Source organism: Nicotiana tabacum, chromosome 19 (genome assembly GCF_000715075.1).
Source record: "Nicotiana tabacum cultivar K326 chromosome 19, ASM71507v2, whole genome shotgun sequence".
Classification (NCBI taxonomy): Eukaryota; Viridiplantae; Streptophyta; class Magnoliopsida; order Solanales; family Solanaceae; genus Nicotiana; species Nicotiana tabacum.
In genome coordinates, this window is record NC_134098.1 from 19963733 (window position 1) to 19972925 (window position 9193).

Below are 9193 nucleotides of genomic sequence, written 5' to 3' on the forward strand. Positions count from 1 at the left end.
CCACCTGATCGCAGAAGCGGTCCCAGTCACCTTAAGCCATTTTTGCACCTGTGATGGAATTTTCGCAGGTGTGTCATCACATGTGCGGCATCACAGGTGCGACTATAGGTCCGCATGTGCGAAATCGCTGGGCAGAAAAGTCCAAGTTCGAGGGTTTTATCCCATTTTCAATTTTGGGTCTTTGAGAGCTCGGATTGAGGCGATAATTCAAGGATTTTTTAGAGAGAACTTTGGGGTAATGATTCTTAAATTATTTATTGTTATATTCCACTAATATATAGTTGTTTCCATAATTTAATTAAGGAATTTGGTTGAGAAGTTTGGGGAAAAAGGTTGGAAGTTCTTCAACTAAGTTTTGAGTGTTGATTCGGATTTGGATAATTTAGGTATGAGTGAACTCGTGGTTGATTGGGTTTTCGTATTTTGTAACTTTTACCCGATTCCGAGATGTGGGCCCAGGTCAACGTTGACGAATTTTGGAATTTTTGTTTAAAGTATTGATTTCATTAATTAGATTAATCTATTATAGTTGTATTTATGATATGTAATTGGTTTTGGCTAGATTTGGGCCATTCGGAGTTGGATAATCGAGGAAAGGGCATTCTTACTGATTGATTAAGCTTGGTTCGAGGTATGTGGCTTGCCTAACCTTGTTTGGGGGAAATCCTTTTAAGATTTGGTACTGTTGTGATATGTGAGCGCCGTGTACGTGAGGTGACGAGTACGTACACGGGCTATTTGTTGTAAAACCCGATTTATTTTACTGAGTAGCAACCTGTTTTTCCTTTAATTTGAGTTATACCATTTAAATGAGTATTAGTCTGTTTTCATTCTTAATTGAGCTATTCCAATATGTGTAGTTATCCTGTTTAGTCTAATATCGCATGTCTACGTGCTTTAACTGCTTATTTGAATCTGTGAAGCATGCCTAGTTGATTTATGTTTTTCCTTCTTCTTTATCAATATAACTATAGAAATCTTGCTGTTAACTATTGTATTTATTGGTTTGAGTTGTGTGTTTAATTTTGAGACTACGAGGCGGTTCCTCAGGAGTTCTCCCTGCACATTTACTTTTGAGACTACGGGGCGGTTCCTCGGGAGTTCTCCTTGCACATTTACTTTTCAGACTACGAGGCGGTTCCTCGGGAGTTCTCCTTGCACATTTACTTTTGAGACTACGAGGCGGTTCCTTGGGAGTTCTCCTTGCACATTTACTTTTGAGACTACAAGGCGATTCCTCGGGAGTTCTCCCTGCACATTTACTTTTGAGACTATGAGGCGGTACCTCGGGAGTTCTCCCTGCATATTTACTTTTGAGACTACGAGGCGGTACCTCAGGAGTTCTCCCTGTATATTTATTTTGGGACTACGAGACGGTATATCGGGAGATCCCCTGCTGTTTACCCCTGTGTGTTGTACTGTTGCCTTGCTGTGTTTCCGTTTGTTAAATTCTAGTCTCTTATTATACTGTGTATTCTCCTGCCTTATATATTATTTACGAGTGGGACTGACCTGACCTCGTCACTACTCGACCGAGGTTAGGCTTGGCACTTACTGGGTACCATTGTGGTGTACTCATGCTACTCTTCTGCACATGTTTTATGTGCAGATCCAGGTGCTTCTTATCAGTCGCGCTACTAGCTGAGAGTGCTTGCTGTTGTACGTAGACTTCAAGGTACATCTGCTGCGTCCGCAGACCTTGGAGTCCCCCTCTATTCTCTCCTTTATCATTTACCTTATGTACTTTGTTTTGTTAGACTCTAGTGTATGGAGCTACTAGTTTCCTTCTGTAGCTTGTGACTTATGATGTTCCGGGTTTTGGGAAGATTGTGTATTTATAGAGTATTGGTTATTGTACATGCCGAGCGGCATTGGTACTAGTTATTTAGTTATCCACTGCTGTTAGTTGCCAAGTTTTACTTTCATTTTGTTATGTTTCGCAATTTGTTAGGCTTACCTAGTCGTAGAGACTATGTGCCATCACGACATTATACAGAGGGAGTTTGGGTCGTGACAAGTTGGTATCAGAGCTCTAGGTTTATAGGTGTCGTGAGTCACAAGCAAGTTTAGTAGAGTCTCGCGGATCGGTACAGAGACGTCTATATTTATCTTCGGGAGGCTATGGAACTGTTAGGAAAAATTTCACTTCTTTGATTCCTTGTCGTGCAAAATTGTTGAATTTGAAATTCTAAACTTCAGTATTCTATTCTCTCACAGATGGTGAGGATACGTACATGCAAATCTGATGATCAGGCACCCGCGCCCCCTGCTAGAGCCGCGAGAGGCCGGGGTAGAGGCTGAGGACGTCCACGCGGTGTAGCCAGAGCATCCGTACGAGCTGCCACAGAGGAGCCCCCAGTAGCTCTAGTTAGAGGGTAGACACCTGAGATACCTGTTGCTGCACTAACCCTCTAGGAGACTGTAGCCCAGTTTCTGAGCATGTTCAGCACCTTAGCTCAGGCTAGATTGATTCCACTTGATCCTGCCATATCTCAGGCCGGGGGAGGAGCACATACTCCCGTCGGCGGTACTCTAGAGCAGCGGGTTCAGGTCGACTAGGTTTCAGAGATTATACTGATGCTGCCGGTAGCTCTAGCTCAGCCCGAGGTTAGGGCAGCAGTTTCTGAGGCGGAGCAGCTCAGACTTGAGAGGTACAAGAAGTACCACCCTCCTACCTTCAGTTGATTGGCATCAAAGGATGCCCAGGGTTTTCTAGAGGATTGTCACCGTATTCTTCGTACCATGGGCATAGCGGAGTCGAGTGGGGTTTCTTTTACTACATTCCAGCATAGAGGAGCAGCCTATCAGTGGTGGCATGCTTATGAGTTAGGTAGTACGGCTGGGGCTTCACTTACATGGACTCTGTTCTCGAACATGTTTTTGAGGGAGTATGTTCCTCAAAGTCTCAGGGACGCATGGCGCGCAGAGTTTGAGCAGTTGCGCCAGGGTGCTATGACTGTGTCAGAGTATGCAGTTTGCTTCAGTGATTTGGCACGACATGCACCAGCCTTGGTTGCCATAGTTCGAGAGAGGGTTCGTCGGTTTATTGAGGGACTCCACCTCAGTATCAGGCTTAGCATGGCCCAGGAGTTGGAGATGGATATTTCTTACCAGCAAGTTGTGAGTATTTCCAGGAGAATGGAGGGTACGCTTGCTCAGGAGAGAGAGGAGAGGGAGGCCAAGAGGTATCGAGAGTCTGGCACTTATAGTGGTACTCGTGCCCCAACTATAGTTCGCCATGGTAGGGGCTATGAGAGTCGCCCCATCCATTCAACTCTTCCAGCCGCTAGTGGTATTCCAGTCCATTCTAGGCCCTAGAGCCTTATTATGCACCGCCATTATTTAGTGTGCCTCCTGCACGTGGTGCTTTTAGCGGTCAGTCCAGCAGACCTGGCCAAAGACAGTCATAACAGCCACGCCTTTCGAGATCTTATTTTGAGTGTCACGACACTCGCCATATAGTGAGAGATTGCCCCGGACTTAGGAGGGGTGCGCCTCCACAGACTTCTCAGGCACAACGTGCTCCACCGGGTCCTCAAGCTATGGCCTCACCTGCTCAGCTAGCTCGAAGTGGAGGCCAGAGAGGTCAAGGTCACCCTAGATGGGGAAGCCATGCTAGATATTAAGATCTTCCGGCTCATACAGAGGCAGTTGCTTCTGACTATGTCATTACAGGTATTGTTCCGGTCTGTCATAAAGACGCGTCAGTCTTATTTGATCCAGGCTCTACATATTCCTATGTGTCCTCTTATTTTGCCCCGTATTTGGGCGTATCTCGGGATTCCTTGAGTTCCCCTATTTATGTGTCTACTCCTCTGGGAAATTCTCTTATTGTCAATCACATGTATCGGTCGTGTTTGATTGCTCTTAGTGGTTTCGAGACTAGAGCTGAATTATTATTGCTCAGTATGGTAGACTTTGGTGTTATCTTGGGCATGGACTGGTTGTCGCCCCATTATGCTATTCTTGATTGTCACACTAAGATCGTGACGCTAGCTATGCCAGGATTACCGCAATTAGAGTGGAGAGGTACCTTAGAGTATACTCCCAGCATAGTTATTTCATTTCTTAAAGCTCAACGAATGGCTGAGAAGGGGTGTGACGTGTTTATAGCTTATGTGAGAGATGTCAGTATTGATACCCCTATAGTTGAGTTAGTTCCAGTAGTGAGGGACTTTTCGGATGTTTTCCCAGCTGATCTTCCGGGCATGCCGCCCGACAAAGATATTGATTTTGGCATTTATTTGTTGCCGGGCACTCATCCCATCTCTATTCTTCCATATCGTATAGCTCCTCCTGAGTTGAAGGAATTGAAAGAGCAATTACAGGAGTTGCTTGATAAGGGCTTAATTCGGTCCAGTGTGTCACCTTGGGGTGCTCCGGTCTTATATGTGAAGAAAAATGATATTTCTATGCGTATGTGCATTGATTATTGCTAGCTGAACAAAGTTACAGTGAAGAACATGTATCCATTGCCTCGTATTGATGACTTATTTGATCTGTTACAGGGTGCCAGAGTGTTTTCCAAGATTGACTTATGTTCAGGCTATCATCAGTTGAAGATTCGGAAGCCAAATATCCCGAAGACTGCTTTTAGGACTCGGTATGGTCACTATAGGTTCCTTGTGATGTCTTTTAGGCTGACCAATGCCCCAACAACTTTTATGAACTTGATGCACAGTGTGTTCCGGCCCTATCTTGACTCATTCGTTATTGTGTTTATTGACGACATTCTGGTGTACTCCCAGACTCGGGAGGATCATGAACAACACATGAGGACTGTGCTTCAGACCTTGAGAGAAAAGAAGTCGTATGCAAAATTTTCAAAGCGTGAGTTTTGGCTAGGGTCAGTGCCATTCTTGGGTCATGTTGCATCGAGTGATGAGATCCAGGTGGATTCGAAGAAGATTTAAGCTGTGCAGAGTTGGCCCAGACCATCCTCAGCTACGGAGATCCGAAGTTTTCTTGGTTTGGCGGGGTATTACCATCAATTTGTAGAGGGTTTCTCATCTATTGCAGCACCTATGATCAGGATGATCCAGAAGGGTGATCCGTTCAGGTGGACATGGGAGTGTGAGGAGAGCTTTCAGAAGCTCAAGACATCTTTGACTACAACTCCAGTATTGGAATTGCCTATAGGTTTGGGGTCTTATACTTTATATTGTGATGCGTCGCAGTTTGGTCTCAGCGCGGTGTTGATGCAGGATGATAGGGTGATTTCCTACGTGTCCAGATAACTGAAGGTGCATGAAAAGAACTATCCTGTCCACAACCTTGAGTTAGCAGCTATTGTTCATGCCTTGATGATTTGCCGGTACTATTTGTACGGTGTACCTTGTGAGATCTACACCAATCACCAGAGTTTGAAGCATCTGTTTAAATAGAAGGATCTTAAATTGCGTTAGCGGAGGTGGTTGGAGCTGATTAAGGATTATGATATCACCATTTTGTACCATCCTGGGAAGGCCAATGTGGTGGCCGATGCTTTGAGTCACTAAGCGGAGAGTTTGGGGAGCTTAACATATCTACCAGCAGCAGAGAGGCCATTGGCGTTGGATGTTCAGGCCTTAGCCAACTAGTTTGTTAGATTGGATATTTCTGAGCCAAGTCGAGTATTGCCTTGTGTGGTCTCTCGGTATTCTCTTTATGATTGTATTAGGGAGCGTCAGTATGATGACCCCCATATGCTTGTCCTTAAGGACACGGTTCAACACGGTGATGCTAAGGAGGTCACTATTGGAGATGATGGTGCATTGAGGATACATGGTAGCCTATGTGTTCCCAATATAGATGGGTTGCGTGAGTTGATTCTCTAGGAGGCTCACAGTTTGCGGTACTCCATTCATCCAGGTGACACAAAAATGTATCAGGACTTGAGACAACATTACTTGGGGATAAGAATGAAGAAGGACATAGTGTAATATATAGCTCGGTGTGTGAATTGCCAATAGGTAAAGTATGATCATCAATGGCCAGGCGGATTACTTCAGAAATTAGAGATTCCAGAGTGGAAATGGGAGCCGATCACTATAGATTTCGTTGTTGGGCTTCCAAGGACTCAGCGGAAGTTTGATGCAGTTTAGGTGATTGTGGATAGGCTGACCAAGTTAGCCCATTTCAATCATGTGATGACTACCTATTCTTCCGAGCAGTTGGCTCGAATTTATATCCGCGAGATTGTCAGGCTTCATGGCGTACCGGTATCTATCATCTTTGACCGGGGTACGCAGTTTACATCAAGGTTCTGGAGGGCTGTACAATAGGAGTTGGGTACTCGGGTTGAGTTGAGCACAACATTTCACCCTCAGACGGACGGACAGTCCGAGCGCACTATTTAGATACTGGAGGATATGCTCCATGATTGTGTGATAGATTTTGGGGGTGCTTGGGACCAGTTCTTACCATTTGCGGAGTTTTCTTGTAATAACAGTTATCAGTCGAGCATTCAGATGGCACCATATGAGGCCTTATATGGGAGGCGGTGCCGGTCTCCAGTGGGTTAGTTTGAGCCGGGTGAGGCTAGGCTATTGGGTACAGACTTGGTATAGGATGCCTTGGAGAAAGTTAAATTGATTCAGGATCGACTTTGTACATCCCAGTCCATACATAAGAGTTATGCGGATCGGAAGGTTCGCGATGTTGCATTCATGGTGGGAGAGTAGGTCCTGCTCCGGGTGTCACCCATGAAGGGTGTTATGAGGTTCGGAAAGAAGGGCAAGCTGAGCCCAAGGTTTATCGGCCCATTCGAGGTGTTGCAGTGTGTTGGGGAGGTTGTTTATGAGCTCTACTTGCCTACCAGTCTAGCAGGAGTTCATCCAGTATTCCATGTCTCGATGCTCCGGAAGTATCACGGCGATCCGTCTCATGTGTTGGATTTCAGCTCAGTCCAGTTGGACAAGGATTTATCTTATGTTGAGGAGCCGATGGCTATTTTGGATAGGCAAGTTTGAAAGCTGAGGTCGAAGAACATTGCTTCAGTGAAAGTTCAGTGGAGGGGTCATCCGGTCAAGGAGGCGACCTGGTATGTCTTTATGCTCAGCCGCTATCCTCATCTTTTCACCACTTCAGGTATGTCTTTATGCTCGTTCGAGGATGAACGATTGTTTTAAGAAGGGGAGGATGTAACGACCCGGCTTTTAATTTTGAGAGTAATTTCCCCGATCCCCTATTTACTATTTTCCCCGTATTGTTTTTTGCTTATGTGACTTACCGGGAGGTTTGGTTGTGGTTTTGGAGTGAATTGGGATACTTAGTTCCTAAAATGGAAGCTTAAGTTCTAGGATTTTTTACTGTAGTTGGAACTATGTGAAGACGACTCCGGAATGGAGTTTCGTCGGTTCTGTTGGGTGATTTTGGACTTAGGATCGTGTCCGGAATGTGAATTGGAGGTCTGTAGCTGATTTAGGCTTGAAATGGCGAAAGTCGAATTTTTGGAGATTTTGATCGGAAGTGGACTTTTGATATCGGGGTCGGATTACGATTCTGAAAGTTGGAGTAGGTTCGTAGTGTTGAATATGACTTGTGTACAAAGTTTGAGGTCAATCGGACATGGTTTGATAGGTTTGAGCATCGGTTGTAGAAGTTTGAAGTTTCAAAGTTCATTAAGTTGAATTGGAGGCTGATTTATGTTTTTAGCGTTGTTTGATGTGATTTGAGGATTCGACTAAGTTCATATAGTGTTATATGACTGTTTGGTATGTTTGTTTGAGGTCCCGGGGGCCTCGGGTGAGTTTAGGATGCTTAACTGATCGAAATTTGGGCTTGTGTAATTGCTGAAGCTTTCAAGTTTCTATTGTAATCGCACCTGCGGTGGGGTGGCCGCAGGTGCAGAAATGGACGTGCAAGAGGGAAAGCGCAGAAGCGAGATTGAGGAGATGGCCAGGGGTCGCAGGTGCGAGGGAATTTCCGCATCTGCGAGCCCGCAAATGCGCTTGAGGTTCCGTAGATGCGGAGAGTGAGCTGGAAGGGGAGACCGCAGAAGCTGATCACTATCCGCAGGTGCGCACACGCAGGTGAGACCACCTGATCGCAGTAGCGGTCCCAGTCACCTTAAGCCATTTTCGCACCTGCGATGGAATTTTCACAGGTGTGGCATCACAGGTGCGACTATAGGTCCGCATGTGTGAAATCGCTGGGCAGAAAAGGCCAAGTTCGAGGGTTTTATCCCATTTTCAATTTTGGGTCTTTGAGATCTCGGATTGCGGTGACAATTTAAGGGTTTTTCAGAGAGAACTTTGGGGTAATGATTCTTAACTCGTTTATGGTTATATTCCACTAATCTATAGTTGTTTTCATCATTTAATTAAGGAATTTGGTTGAGAAGTTTGGGGAAATAGGTTGGAAGTTCTTCAACTAAGTTTTGAGTGTTGATTCGGATTTTGATATCGGATTTGGATAATTTTGGTACGAGTGAACTCATGGTTGATTGAGTGTTCGTATTTTGTGACATTTACCCGATTCCGAGACGTGGGCCCGGGTCAACTGTTTAGGACGAATTTCAGAATTTTTGTTAAAGTCTTGATTTCATTAATTAGATTAGTCTAATATAGTTGTATTTATGATATGTAATTGTTTTTGGCTAGATTTGGGCCATTCGGAGTCGTATAATCGAAGAAAGGGCATTCTTACTGATTGATTGATCTTGGTTCGAGGTAAGTGGCTTGCCTAACCTTGTGTGGGGGAAATTCCCTTAGGATTTGGTACTGTTTTGATATGTGAGCATCGTGTACGTAAGGTGACGAGTACATAAACGGGCTATTTGTTGTAAAACCCAATTTATTTTATTGAGTAGTAACCTGTTTTTCCTTTAATTTGAGTTATACCGTTTAAATGAGTATTAGTCTGTTTTCATTCTTAATTGAGCTATTCCAATATGTGTAGTTATCCTATTTAGTCTAATATCGCATGTCTACGTGCTTTAACTGCTTATTTGAACTCTTTGAAGCATACCTAGTTGATTCCTGTTTTTTCTTGTTCTTTATCAGTATAACTGTAGAAATCTTGCTCTTAACTATTGTATTTATCGGTTTGAGCCGTGCGTTTACTTTTGCAACTACGAGGCAGTTCCTCGGGGGTTCTCCCTGCACATTTACCTTTGAGACTACGAGGCAGTTCCTCGGGAGTTCTCCCTGCACATTTACTTTTGAGACTACGAGGCGGTTCCTCGGGAGTTCTCCCTCCACATTTACTTTTT